The sequence below is a fragment of the Aquarana catesbeiana genome, linkage group LG03 (genome assembly GCF_042186555.1).
Source record: "Aquarana catesbeiana isolate 2022-GZ linkage group LG03, ASM4218655v1, whole genome shotgun sequence".
Taxonomy (NCBI): domain Eukaryota; kingdom Metazoa; phylum Chordata; class Amphibia; order Anura; family Ranidae; genus Aquarana; species Aquarana catesbeiana.
In genome coordinates this window covers 208,503,794-208,518,710 of record NC_133326.1, presented here as the reverse complement: position 1 = coordinate 208,518,710, position 14,917 = coordinate 208,503,794, and the positions used below count along the sequence as shown (strand labels likewise).

The following is a 14,917-nucleotide window of genomic DNA, read 5'->3' as shown; positions in this document are numbered from 1 at the left end:
TCCATTTGTCCTGTTTACCATCACTGAAAATAAGAGAAAATTCCACATTTTGGGCGGTCCCTAGGAAAATCTTCCAACGACACTAGTTCTGGTGACCCCAAGGGATTTCCTCTCACTTCCTGTTTTGGCTATGGGACAGGAAGGGATGATAAATCTCCCCGGGGGGGGGGGGGGGGTTCGGAGTTTTGCCTATAGCTCTACTCTAATGCAAGGCATGTTAATGTAAAGCACAACAGCAATTGGACTTTGTACATGGATACTATTTCACACTTCTAGGTGTGTGCAATTGTGTCCACTGCTGTGGTTTTCCCTGCCACTATCAACATCACTACAGTCTCCAGCTGTGACTCAAGGGTCAGTAGGAGGAACCACAGTCACCAAATGGGAACACACTATTTGAAACACCAGAGTATCAGCTAGTATTGGCACATGTTAAATTGTGCAATAGCAATGTTTTAACAAACTGGCCAGCACACAGGCAAACACGAACTTGCTTCTTTCCTATAAAATATTGCTGTTCGGATATTTTTTTCCAGCAGTGCTCATGGCTCCACCGGTTTCATGCTTTATATACTTTGTAATGCAAAATAAGGAATTGCCCATCTAAGGGTAGTGATGTAATTCACTGTAGTTCTCTAGGGTAGTTTTGTTTTCAGCCTAATGCCGCGTACACACGATCAGAAATTCCGACAAGAAAAGTCCGATGTAAGCTTTTGGTCGGAAATTCCGACCGTGTGTATGCTCCGCCAGAAAAAGATTGAGAGCAGGTTCTCTATTCTGACGGAAAAAGTTCCTATCGACGCGCAAAATTCATGCTCCGAAACAATTCGATGCATGCTCAGAAGCATTGAACTTAATTCTCGGCTCGTCGTAGTGTTGTATGTCACTGCATTCTTGACGAAAGTTCAGAGAACTTGTGTGACCGTGTGTATGCAAGGCAAGCTTGAGCAGAAATCCGTCGGAAAAACCATCCAAGGTTTTACAGACGATAATTCTGATCGTGTACGCAGCATAAGCCTTCTCTCCAGCTCCTTTATCAGGAATGAGTTTTACTAAAAATGCAGGTGTCAAAATGAAAAAGGAGAACATAGGGTAGGACAGAGTACACTTTGTGAAGTAATGCTCTCTGCCCCTTATGCAAATTTAAGAGTATGATGAGAAAGTGAGAGGAGGGCATGGAACGCCCATGACCCCTGGGCTGTGCAACCAGCTGAAAACCCTTCTGGAAGAGCCACACAAGACAAATGTTTGCAAGTTATGCTTGGAAAAAGGAGAGGGAGAGGGAGGAGAGGATTTACTTGAACTTGTTCAGATCCGCGCTATAGCCTAATGACTTTCAAAGATGGCCACGCCCCCCTGAAAGGGGTGCGCGCTGTGATCACCCGAGTCAATGAGACTTGGGTGATCACAGATCCGAGCAAGGGACCGATCCCGGCCCCTTACGTGATCAGCTGTCAGCCAATGACAGCTGATCACATGATGTAAACACAGGATCGGTAATCGTTTTTTTTCTTCACGCCCATAGCGCGAGAAGAAAAAAAAAGCCAATTCGCCAGCTTCTGTTTAAAGGGACATCGGTCCCAAAAAGGAAGAGGTGAAGCTGCCTCATAAATGCCCACAAGTACCGCCTGCCAGTGCCACAAATCAGCACCCACAGTGCCCCCAATCAGTGCCCACAGTAGTAAGTGCCAGCAATCAGTGCCACATACCATTGCCCACCAGTGGTGCCAGTGTCACCTACCAGTGCCCATCAATGGAGCCTCATCAGCGCCCATCAACGAAGGAGAAAAATTACCTGTTTGCAAAATTAACAAAATATAAAAAACGGTTTTGTATTTTTAACAAAAAGTAAAAAACCCAGGAGGTTATCAAATATAACCAAAAGCAAGCTCTATTAGTGAGAAAAAAATTGATAAAAATTTCATTTGGGTGCAGTGTTGTATGACCGCGCAATTGTCGTTCAAAGAGTGACAGCGCTAACAGGGGCAAAAAGAACCTTAATTGGGCTGCTGCTCTTTTATGCCCGGAAAAACATTGCTATGCACTGGAAAAAACCTACGGTACCTTCCTTAGCCCAATGGAAGCGTCTCGTTAATGAGAGTCTTCCATTATACAAAGACACATATATAAATAGAGGATGTCCCCAGAAATATGACAAAATTTGGCGTGCCTGGCTTGCTGAACCAACTACGGTATGAAGGCTGAAGATAGAGAATAATGAATAAGGTAAACATATAATCATATCAAAAAACATATCCAATTGTGCCTAGGAAGGAGAGTGGAGGATACTATACATGACTAAGATATAACAAACTTTAAAAAAGGGGAAAGAGACACCAATAATCCTAGTTGCCTTGCAGCACTCCGACTAAAAACGTACATGAAGCCATAAATGACTTGAAACTTATTCAGCATACAAACAACTGTTAAGCACTGATGTTAATTTTTATGTAAGATTTGTTTTCTTTATTTTTCTATGTTTGTTTGTCCAAAAATACAATAAAAAAGATTTTCAAAAAAAAAAAAAAAAAAGAGTGACAGCGCTAAAAGCTGAAAATTGGTCTGGGCAGGAGGGGGGTTTAGGTGCCAGTTAGGCAAGTGGTTAATATTTATGGGTAGCTTTTTACATTTATAAAAAAACGCCCACAATGGTTTCTTTGCAGGAATTTTTGCAGTGACACACCTGTCCAACAATCCTAGTTAATTATATAGGTATGCACCTAGTGCCTGTGTACAAAGTCACCATTTAAAACATTCTTGGAGAGCAGGAGAGAAGATCACAGCATCAACACATACTGCAAAGGCAGGTTTATTTTGAAGCACCATTAAGTGAGGCCAACACCAGCTAAATGCTGACGTGTACAGTGAGACCTAATACAATTCTACATGCGCCAAAAAGCTCTACATTAGTGCAGTACAAGAGACTGAAACCTGGCACCAAGGTGGTTACCATATTAGTGAAAAATCTAATTTTCTCTAACTTGCTGCATGCGATAGTCCTTACTGGTATATCTTGTACTCTACCCACAACCTAAACATGACATACAAGGCAGAATGAAGCATACAGTTCCTAAAATTGCTTCCTTAAAAAGGGGTTGTAAAGTTATTTTTTTTTTTTTTTAAAAATAACAAACATGTTATACTTACCTTCACTGTGCAGCTCGTTCTGCACAGAGTGGCCCCGAACCTGGTCTTCTGGGGTCCCTCGGTGGCTGTTTCAGCTCCTCCCCGCAAGCATTTACCACCTTCATGCGAGCTCCCTCGCACGGTGGTGAGTGCTTGCGGGCACGCTCCCGTGATACAGCCGGCGGCTATAGCCGCTCGCTGTATCACTCGGCCCCGCCCCCCGGCGCGCCGCGTCATCGGATGTGATTGACAGCAGCGCGAGCCAATGGCTGCGCTGCTTTCAATCCATCCACTGCAGCCAATCAGCGACCAGGCTGAGCTGCAATGAAGCTGACGAGGACGAGGAGCGAAGATTCAAGGCGTCAGGTAAGTAAAACGGGGGGGCCTGGGGGCGGCGGTACTGTCAAAAGTTTTTTCACCTTAATGCATAGAATGCATTAAGGTGAAAAAATTTTTACCTTTACAACCCCTTTAAAGCCAGATTGAAGTCATATGGAAGAATATGAAGTTAGACAGTACAATATATAATCTTTAATTTTTACAACTTGCCTCCAATTTCCAAATATAGCAGTTGTGCAGCACAGCTAAATATAATGAGCGATTGGCACAAAAAAGTGCTAAATACAGGGACTTCGCTCACGCAAGGCACCTACAGCATGTTTGCAGGATTTTTTCGCAGTGAAACCAGATCAATATTTTATACACATTCTAAATATAATCGCATTGGTGATTAAAGCCAAAGTCTAGGTATGATCTTTATTGCACAGTTACAGTGGTCCATATAAAAAGGTAAACCATAATACTAGATATATAATCAAAAGATACAGTATATCTCCACACAACCAGTCTAATGGTTAAAACCCCCAATAAAGGGGAGGAATATGTTGATGTTAGATTAGAGAGATATTTAGGTCATTAACATTATGCACAATTGTATTATGCTATGATGGAACATTATTAATGTGCTACCAATCAGCAATACTGTTTATTATTGTAATAGGTTATGATGAAACATGTGTACATATGTATAGCATCACATTTATTCATCTATTTGTATTATGTCATGATTTAACATGTGTACATATATGAATAAATATGAGTTTATATACTTATTACCAGATTGTAGCCACGTTTCATTTAAAGTCCCACCACCTGCTTTTATTTTTCTTCCAAATAGGGATGGAGGCATATGAATCTACCCAGTCAACGCCTTATTTAAAAACCCAAAAAACTCCCCCGTTTTCTCAAGTATGCATATCTCATACCTCTGTGAGACGGGGACTCACTGGTCTCAGGATTCGATTACGTTTATCACACGATTCAATATCACAATTACTACCCATTGTTTTCAAATGCAGCCTCAAGTGCAGACTCACCAATATCTGGATCACACACAGCGGGCATCTCCCGCTATGTCACGGAGCCTTGATAGGAATAGCCCAGCCCTCCCTCTCCTTCCTCTGCTGTAACAAAGTCCTGCCTGATGGGAAATTGAACCAGTGTGCTGTCTCAAGCTCACAGTCTAGAAGACTAGACTTTGTTACAATGGCCGCTGGAGGAGGAGGGAGAGGACGTCCGCACCGAGATAGTCATATCAAAGTTCTGTGATACAGCGGTAGATGCCCGCTGTGTGCTATCCATGCAATGGTGAGCGGCCACCCTGGGCATTTCAGAAGCAAGCTCCATGACAGGCAGAGAGGAGGGAGGGAAGGGAGGACTCCAACAGAGGCACGCCGTGATGACGCCATCAATAAATCAAGATTCAGCCGTTCTCCACATTTATGCTGAATAGCGATGCATCGATTATACTATTTTCAACACCCCTAGTATTATATGTAAATGGCAGAAGTGCCAAGGAAGTGACCTACTGTAGTCAGGATGCAGTAGAGGAAGCTGCTTGGCAAATGACTTGGAAGATATTAGCAATCACTGTCATAGTCACAACTCCAGCAGGCCATGAAGTATGCAATAAAGATCATATCTAGATTTCAGCTTTAAGATAAATCTTGTAAATATTCTGAGTGTTAGGGTAGCCAAAAAAATAAAACAAATGAAATAAGGCATAAGCCATACCAGGAACAGTTCAGCTATAGAGTTCAACTTTCAAAAAAAAAAAAAAAAAAAAAAAAAAAAAAAACTAAACACCACACACTAATGCTTGCAAGTTTGTCATCGCTCATCAGTTACATTCTCCAATTATAGAAAGTAATGCTCAACTATAAACTTTAGTCTATGTGCAAGGCAAGCACAACAAGATGATCAGCATATACCTGAGGCAAACTTTTACAAAGGCACATCTTCTAGCACCTTGAACACTTTTGTACGATGTCCAAATGCATCACCTAGGGAAAAAAGAAAGAAAAGTCAAACATTTACATAGTTGCACCTACCAAATAAAATACTGGCAAACAGATCATAGTAATGCAATTCCACAAAGTACACTTGTTTTAAAGTAGATGTAAATCCAGTCTGCTATTGTATTTCAACTTTAGTTTTCAATCTCTGTAAATCATCAGCTTTCATTAAAAGGACACCTGTCTCTGGAGTTGGTTCACATCTCCAAATGGCCTGAAGTCTGACACTTTTCTTGTAGCTCAAATTGGGCAGATGTGCGAGTTTTTGGAATGTTTTCCCCCCACAGAAATGAAATGGAAACACGCGATTTGCACATTTGTATGTGGTTTTCTGCTCAGATGCAAAAGTATAGTAGAAAAAAAATAAATAGTATAAAAGTTTGTTAGGGATTATTTTTATCTTTTAATAAGATAAAAGATAAACCGGCCTAACGCCGATTTACGTCGGCAAAGCGGCACGGGCAGGCAAAATCACGTACATGTACGTGATTTGCCTTCCGCGGGTGGGGGGTTCGATCGGACCCCCCCCCGCCGCCCGAGGCGGTCCCGTTCTGTTCCCCGGCGATCCGAGATGAGGGGGAGGCCATCCGTTCGTGGCCCCCCCCTCGCGATCGCCGCCGGCCAATGGGAACATTCCTTTGCTGCTGTATGCTAAACAGCAGCAAAGGAAATGATGTCATCTCCCCTCAGCTCGGTATTCCGTTCCAGCGCCGAGGGGAGAAGACATCAATGTAAGTGCACAACACACTACACACACAGTAGAACATGCCAGGCATACAAAACACCCCGATCCCCCCCCCCGATCGCCCCCCAATCACCCCCCCCCCTGTCACAAACTGACACCAGCAGGTTTTTTTTTTTTTTTTCTGATTACTGCATAGTGTCAGTTTGTGACAGTTACAGTGTTGGGACAGTTAGTATTACCCCCCTTTAGGTCTAGGGTACCCCCCTAACCCCCCCTAATAAAGTTTTAACCCCTTGATCACCCCGTCACCAGTGTTGCTAAGCGATCATTTTTCTGATCGCTGTATTAGTGTCACTGGTGACGCTAGTTAGGGACGTAAATATTTAGGTTCGCCGTCAGCGTTTTATAGTGTCAGGGACCCCCATATACTATCTAATAAATGTTTTAACCCCTTGATTGCCCCCTAGTTAACCCTTTCACCACTGATCACCGTATAAACGTTACGGTTGACGCTGGTTAGTTCGTTTATTTTTTATAGTGTCAGGGCACCCGCCGTTTATTACCGAATAAAGGTTTAGCCCCCTGATCGCCCGGCGGTGATATGCGTCGCCCCAGGCAGCGTCAGATTAGCGCCAGTACCGCTAACACCCACGCACGCAGCATACGCCTCCCTTAGTGGTATAGTATCTGATCGGATCAATATCTGATCCGATCAGATCTATACTAGCGTCCCCAGCAGTTTAGGGTTCCCAAAAACGCAGTGTTAGCGGGATTAGCCCAGATACCTGCTAGCACCTGCGTTTTGCCCCTCCGCCCGGCCCACCCAAGTGCAGTATCGATCGATCGCTGTCACTTACAAAACACTAAACGCATAACTGCAGCGTTCGCAGAGTCAGGCCTGATCCCTGCGATCGCTAACAGTTTTTTTGGTAGCATTTTGGTGAACTGGCAAGCAAGCACCAGGCAGCGTCAGGTTAGCGCCAGTAGCGCTAACACCCACGCACGCACCGTACACCTCCCTTAGTGGTATAGTATCTGATCAATATCTGATCCGATCAGATCTATACTAGCGTCCCCAGCAGTTTAGGGTTCCTAAAAACGCAGTGTTAGCGGGATCAGCCCAGATACCTGCTAGCACCTGCGTTTTGCCCCTCCGCCCGGCCCACCCAAGTGCAGTATCGATCGATCACTGTCACTTACAAAACACTAAACGCATAACTGCAGCGTTCGCAGAGTCAGGCCTGATCCCTGCGATCGCTAACAGTTTTTTTGGTAGCGTTTTGGTGAACTGGCAAGCACCAGCCCCAGGCAGCGTCAGGTTAGCGCCAGTACCGCTAACACCCACGCACGCAGCATACACCTCCCTTAGTGGTATAGTATCTGAACAGATCAATATCTGATCCGATCAGATCTATACTAGCGTCCCCAGCAGTTTAGGGTTCCCAAAAACGCAGTGTTAGCGGGATCAGCCCAGATACCTGCTAGCACCTGTGTTTTGCCCCTCCGCCCGGCCCAGCCCAGCCCACCCAAGTGCAGTATCGATCGATCACTGACACTTACAAAACACTAAACACATAACTGCAGCGTTCGCAGAGTCAGGCCTGATCCCTGCGATCGCTAACAGTTTTTTTGGTAGTGTTTTGGTGAACTGGCAAGCACCAGCGGCCTAGTACACCCCAGTCGTAGTCAAACCAGCACTGCAGCAACACTTGGTGACGTGGCGAGTCCCATAAGTGCAGTTCAAGCTGGTGAGGTGGCAAGCACAAGTAGTGTCCCGCTGCCACCAAGAAGACAAACACAGGCCCGTCGTGCCCATAGTGCCCTTCCTGCTGCATTCGCCAATCCTAATTGGGAACCCACCACTTCTGCAGCGCCCGTACTTCCCCCATTCACATCCCCAATCAAATGCAGTCGGCTGCATGAGAGGCATTTTCTTTATGTCCTCCCGAGTACCCCTACCCAGCGAACCCCCCCAAAAAAGATGTCGTGTCTGCAGGAAGCGCGGACATAGACGTGACACCCTCTATTATTGTCCCTCCTGTCCTGACAATCCTGGTCTTTGCATTGGTGAATGTTTTGAACGCTACCATTCACTAGTTGAGTATTAGCGTAGGGTACAGCATTGCACAGACTAGGCACACTTTCACAGGGTCTCCCAAGATGCCATCGCATTTTGAGAGACCCGAACCTGGAACCGGTTACAGTTACAAAAGTTAGTTACAAAAAAAGTGTCAAAAAAAAAAATATATATAAAATAAAAAAAAATAGTTGTCGTTTTATTGTTCTCTCTCTCTCTATTCTCTCTCTATTGTTCTGCTCTTTTTTACTGTATTCTATTCTGCAATGTTTTATTGTTATTATCATGTTTGCTTTTTCAGGTATGCAATTTTTTATACTTTACCGTTTACTGTGCTTTATTGTTAACCATTTTTTTGTCTTCAGGTACGCCATTCACGACTTTGAGTGGTTATACCAGAATGATGCCTGCAGGTTTAGGTATCATCTTGGTATCATTCTTTTCAGCCAGCGGTCGGCTTTCATGTAAAAGCAATCCTAGCGGCTAATTAGCCTCTAGACTGCTTTTACAAGCCGTGGGAGGGAATGCCCCCCCCCCCACCGTCTTCCGTGTTTTTCTCTGGCTCTCCTGTCTCAACAGGGAACCTGAGAATGCAGCCGGTGGTTCAGCCAGCTGACCATAGAGCTGATCAGAGACCAGAGTGGCTCCAAACATCTCTATGGCCTAAGAAACCGGAAGCTACGAGCATTTTATGACTTAGATTTCGCCGGATGTAAATAGCGCCATTGGGAAATTGGGGAAGCATTTTATCACACCGATCTTGGTGTGGTCAGATGCTTTGAGGGCAGAGGAGAGATCTAGGGTCTAATAGACCCCAATTTTTTCAAAAAAGAGTACCTGTCACTACCTATTGCTATCATAGGGGATATTTACATTCCCCGAGATAACAATAAAAATGATTAAAAAAAAAAATATGAAAGGAACAGTTTAAAAATAAGATAAAAAAAGCAGAAAAATAATAAAGAAAAAAAAAAAAAAAAAAAAAAAAAAAAGCACCCGTCGCCCCCTGCTCTCGCGCTAAGGCGAACGCAATCGGCGGTCTGTCGTCAAACGTAAACAGCAATTGCACCATGCATGTGAGGTATCACCGCGAAGGTCAGATCGAGGGCAGTAATTTTTGCAGTAGACCTCCTCTGTAGATCTAAAGTGGTAACCTGTAAAGGCTTTTAAAGGCTTTTAAAAATGTATTTATTTTGTTGCCACTGCACGTTTGTGCGCAATTTTAAAGCATGTCATGTTTGGTATCCATGTACTCGGCCTAAGATCATCTTTTTTATTTCATCAAACATTTGGGCAATATAGTGTGTTTTAGTGCATTAAAATTTAAAAAAGTGTGTTTTTTCCCCAAAAAATGCGTTTGAAAAATCGCTGCGCAAATACTGTGTGAAAAAAAAAAATGAAACACCCACCATTTTAATCTGTAGGGCATTTGCTTTAAAAAAATATATAATGTTTGGGGGTTCAAAGTAATTTTTTTGCAAAAAAAAATAACTTTTTCATGTAAACAATAAGTGTCAGAAAGGGCTTTGTCTTCAAGTGGTTAGAAGAGTGGGTGATGTGTGACATAAGCTTCTAAATGTTGTGCATAAAATGCCAGGACAATTCAAAACCCCCCCAAATGACCCCATTTTGGAAAGTAGACACCCCAAGCTATTTGCTGAGAGGCATGTCGAGTCCATGGAATATTTTATATTGCGACACAAGTTGCGGGAAAGAGACAATTTTTTTTTTTTTTTTTGCACAAAGTTGTCACTAAATGTTATATTGCTCAAACATGCCATGGGAATATGTGAAATTACACCCCAAAATACATTCTGCTGCTTCTCCTGAGTACCACATGTGTGAGACTTTTTGGGAGCCTAGCCGCGTACGGGACCCCGAAAACCAAGCACCGCCTTCAGGCTTTCTAAGGGCGTGAATTTTTGATTTTACTCCTCACTGCCTATCACAGTTTCGGAGGCCATGGAAAGCCCAGGTGGCACAAACCCCCCCCAAATGACCCCATTTTGGAAAGTAGACACCCCAAGCTATTTGCTGAGAGGTATAGTGAGTATTTTGCAGACCTCACTTTTTGTCACAAAGTTTTGAAAATAAAAAATGTTTTTTCTTGTCTTTCTTCATTTTCAGAAACAAATGAGAGCTGCAAAATACTCACCATGCCTCTCAGCAAATAGCTTGGGGTGTCTACTTTCCAAAATGGGGTCATTTTGGGGGGTTTTGTGCCACCTGGGCATTCCATGGCCTCCGAAACTGTGATAGGTAGTGAGGAGTAAAATCAAAAATTTACACCCTTAGAAATCCTGAAGGTGGTGATTGGTTTTCGGGGCCCCGTACGCGGCTAGGCTCCCAAAAAGTCCCACACATGTGGTATCCCCATACTCAGGAGAAGCAGCTGAATGTATTTTGGGGTGCAATTCCACATAGGCCCATGGCCTGTGTGAGCAATATATCATTTAGTGACAACTTTTTGTAAATATTTTTTTTTTTTTTTTTTTTGTCATTATTCAATCACTTGGGACAAAAAAAATAAATATTCAATGGGTTCAACATGCCTCTCAGCAATTTCCTTGGGGTGTATACTTTCCAAAATGGGGTCACTTGGGGGGGTTTTGTACTGCCCTGCCATTTTAGCACCTCAAGAAATGACATAGGCAGTCATAAACTAAAAGCTGTGTAAATTACAGAAAATGTACCCTAGTTTGTAGACGCTATAACTTTTGCGTAAACCAATAAATATACGCTTATTGACATTTTTTTTACCAAAGACATGTGGCCGAATACATTTTGGCCTAAATGTATGACTAAAATTTAGTTTATTGGATTTTTTTTATAACAAAAAGTAGAAAATATTTTTTTTCAAAATTTTCGGTCTTTTTCCGTTTATAGCGCAAAAAATAAAAACCGCAGAGGTGATCAAATACCATCAAAAGAAAGCTCTATTTGTGGGAAGAAAAGGACGCAAATTTCGTTTGGGTACAGCATTGCATGACCGCGCAATTAGCAGTTAAAGCGACGCAGTGCCAAATTGGAAAAAGACCTCTGGTCCTTAGGCAGCATAATGGTCCGGGGCTCAAGTGGTTAAGATTATTTTTGTGTATTTATTTTACATTTAGTAGTAGTAACACCCCAACAAAAAAGTAATAAGCCAAACAAAATATTAACCCCCAACCCCAAATCCTAACCCTATCTAACCCCTTACCCCAACTAAAAAAAAAATAAAACCAAAGCTAAAAAGGAAAAGATGAAAAAATAATATCAGCAAAACCTAGCAACAAATGACGCAACAGATGATAGTTTTCTCTATTCAAAAAAAAAAAAAAAAATCCCCAAAGATCAAAGACACTGCATAAAAACAAAGCGCAAAAAGTACATAAAAACGTGTGAAAAAAATGCTCAAAGACGCTACGCTCAGGTGTTAATGCAGTCTGAGCAAGTCACATGAGCTTCCGGAGACGTTCTGATATAAGGTACCAATTGGCAGCTTTTTTATATAACACACGGGCACATAATGTTATGTTAGAGGGGATGGAATTTTTTTATCGTAGTTATGATAGCAGAAGGAGGGGACGGGCATTGACACAGAGCAGACAGGCATTGAGGGGGGAGGGAAGAGGACAACAGATAAGGAAAGAACAAAGCTGTGGGCGACAGAGGCATGTTAACTGACCACAGTGTCAGGGCTCAGCTGCCATGATGAACCATGGTCAGTCTACAGGGGTGAGGCTATAGCCAGGCAGGATCAGCCAGGTTTTTTGGGTGATAGAAGGGACCAAATTACACAGTACAAGCACGGTGCTGTCATTCATGCTTTAAAGGGAACAGAATTTATTTATTTTTTAGGGTAGCAAAAACACTTAGCAGTTCTGCACACTTTTTACCTACAGGCAAGCCTATAAGGTGATGCATACTAGCACATTATGCTATGGTCTTGCAGGGTTTTTTTTTCCGGTTTTCTACTGCTTTAAGGACTTCCCACAGCTCAACAGTGGCTGGAAACACAGAGGTCAGTGTGGGCTGGCTTTATTTTTTATTTTCTGCTTGTTAAGGTTATATAAAGATTTGAGTTTCTAAAGCTTGGCCATAGTTTTACTTAAAGCATAACTAAAACCTTCCTATATTATACAGTCAAGGAAGCTGCCAATTGGTGTTGCCTGTTAAACCCTGCAGCCCAAGTTAAAAATGTTGCAGCAAGTGAACAGCCCCATCCGGCTGTTATTTTACAGTTTGAGTAAGCCAGTTGCATACCTGCCCAGATCAAAAATAATAGATTTGGCCCTCCACAAGAGTCCGAGTTTCTCATGCGGCCCCTTGGGAAAATGCATTGCCCACACCTGGTCAAGAGATTCTATTGGAAAATTGTCAGCTGAACAGAGCCTATATCCAATCAGATGCAGGCACTGTTCAGATATTCCGACAACCTAGAGGACCATTCACTGGCACTGAAGGGGGAGAAAAAAAAAAAAATACATTTGTGCTTATTTTTCAGTGCCTGCTCACCTTTCCTTTTTTTGTCGGGGGGAGAAATGCAGCAGAAATTGGTTGGTTTGGTGTTCCCATTTTTAACAGCTTCCAGACCACCCCACATTAAATGTGGCAGGGCAGCCCGGAAGCCAATCAGAAGGTCTGGCAGCCGCCACGACCCGCCGACTGTTCACAGGAGAGACAGATCAGCGGTGTGCCGATGTAAACAAAGCACACAGCTGATCTGCCAGGGAAGTAAAACAAGATAGTGTTTCAGCTAAGCTGAATCAAATCTCTTTTCCTCCAGTGAATCCACTCCCTCCAGTTAGACACCTCCCAGGGAACACATTTAACCCCTTGATCACCCCTTTAGTGTTAACCCCTTCCCTGCCAGTGTCATTTCTACAGGGATCAGTGCATTTTTTTTTTAGCACTGATCAAATGTCCCTAAATCTATCCCGTAGTTTGTAGATGCTATTACTTTTGGGTAGAGGTGCACTGAATGGAAATTTTGTTGCCGAAACAGAAAATGCAAGATGTACTAGGCCGAAAATGACAGTTTTTAAAAAATATTTATATTTTTATATACAATTGTATTATATTCGACTTATTTTAATGTTGGTCATTATTGGCACCTTTAGTGCAAGAAAAGCTCAAGAAAAATGCAGTCTGCAGTCTCTAACCATCTTTTATTATGTCCTCAGTCTCTAACCATCTGATACAGGAGATGGTCAGAGACTGCAGATACAGGAGGTCCCTTAGTTAAACATCCGATTTACAAAACGACTCCTACTTACAAACGGAGGGAGACAACAGGAAGCGAGAGGAAATCTACCCCTAGGAAGGGAAATTCACTCCTGTAAGAGTTATGGGAAAAAGGTGTTTCCACTGATGCTTCATCACCAAGTGTCACCAAATCATTGTCATTGGGACAGGAAGTGAGGGGGCACAGACAGCAAAACAAACATTACCGGGGTGTTAACCCTTCCCTATGCTATCCAAAAAGCTTACATTTTTTTTTTTGGCTGGAGCTACACTTAAAAAAATGTACCTGTTCCAACTTACAAACAAATTTAACTTGAGAACAAACCTAGAGACCTTATCTCATCTGTAACCCGGGGACCGCCTGTATACTACACGAGACAGTCAGACTGCAGACATGATACAAGAGATAACCTGTGCCCGTCAGATGCAGCCTGCCTGTGCCCGGATCAGAGCAGCGATCTCCGTGTGTCACGGAGCTGTGAATTTAATTGCCCGGGCCGCAGTAACAAAGTCCCACCTACTGTGATCACATCACGCTAATTCAATATCCCGCCATTGGATCAGTGTGCCGTCTGTCACAGGAGGCGGGACATTGTTACTACGGCCCATGCAATTCAGGTCCATAACATGGCAATATCCGTCGCTCTGTGGGAGGGAGGAGGAGGAAGGACCGGATGACACGCAGCAATGGGCGGCACCCACCCAGGCCCCGCCCCATTTTCGGCAATATGCCAAACACACAATTTTCGGCCACCGAAATGTGGGTGCATCCCTACTTTTGGGCAAACCAAACACTTATGATTTTTTACTAAAAAATACGTCGAATACATATTGGCCTAAATTGGTGAAGAAATGTGTTTTTTTTTTTTTTTTTTTTTTTTACTTTTTTTGGATAAGTTTTATAGCCGAAAGTAAAAAAATGTATCTCAAAATTGTTGGCTTTTTTTTTTATTAACCACCTCAGCCCCGGAAGGTCTTACCCACTTCCCGACCAGAGCACTTTTTACAATTTGGCACTGTATCACTTTAACTGGTAATTGCGCGGTCATGCAATGTTGTACCCAAACAAAATTTGCGTCCTTTTTTTCCCCCATAAATAGAGCTTTCTTTTGGTGCCATTTTATTTTTATTATTTGCTCTTTTACTTTAATAAATATCCCCAAAAATGTTTTTAAAAAATTTCTTCATCAGTTTAGGCCAATATACAGTGGCTTGCGAAAGTATTCGTCCCCCTTGAACTTTTCAACCTTTTGCCACATTTCAGGCTTCAAACATAAAGATATAACATTTTTATTTTTTGTGAAGAATCACCAACAAGTGGGACACAATTGTGAAGTGGAACGAAATCTTTTGGATTTTTGAAACTTTTTTAAACTAATAAAAAAATGAAAAGTGGGGCGTGCAAAATTATTCGGCCCCCTTGCGTTAATACTTTGTAGAGCCACCTTT

At 42.8% G+C, this 14,917-nt stretch overlaps 1 protein-coding gene across 1 annotated transcript in view; it reads right to left on the bottom strand.

The window, feature by feature from the left end:
- ZBED4 (zinc finger BED-type containing 4) overlaps nt 1-14,917 on the bottom strand; it is a 30,926-nt gene that overhangs the window by 5,619 nt on the left and 10,390 nt on the right. The window contains exon 2 of the mRNA XM_073619724.1: nt 5,397-5,468. The gene's annotated coding sequence lies outside the window, so the exon portion shown is untranslated. The remainder of the gene's footprint in view (nt 1-5,396; nt 5,469-14,917) is intronic.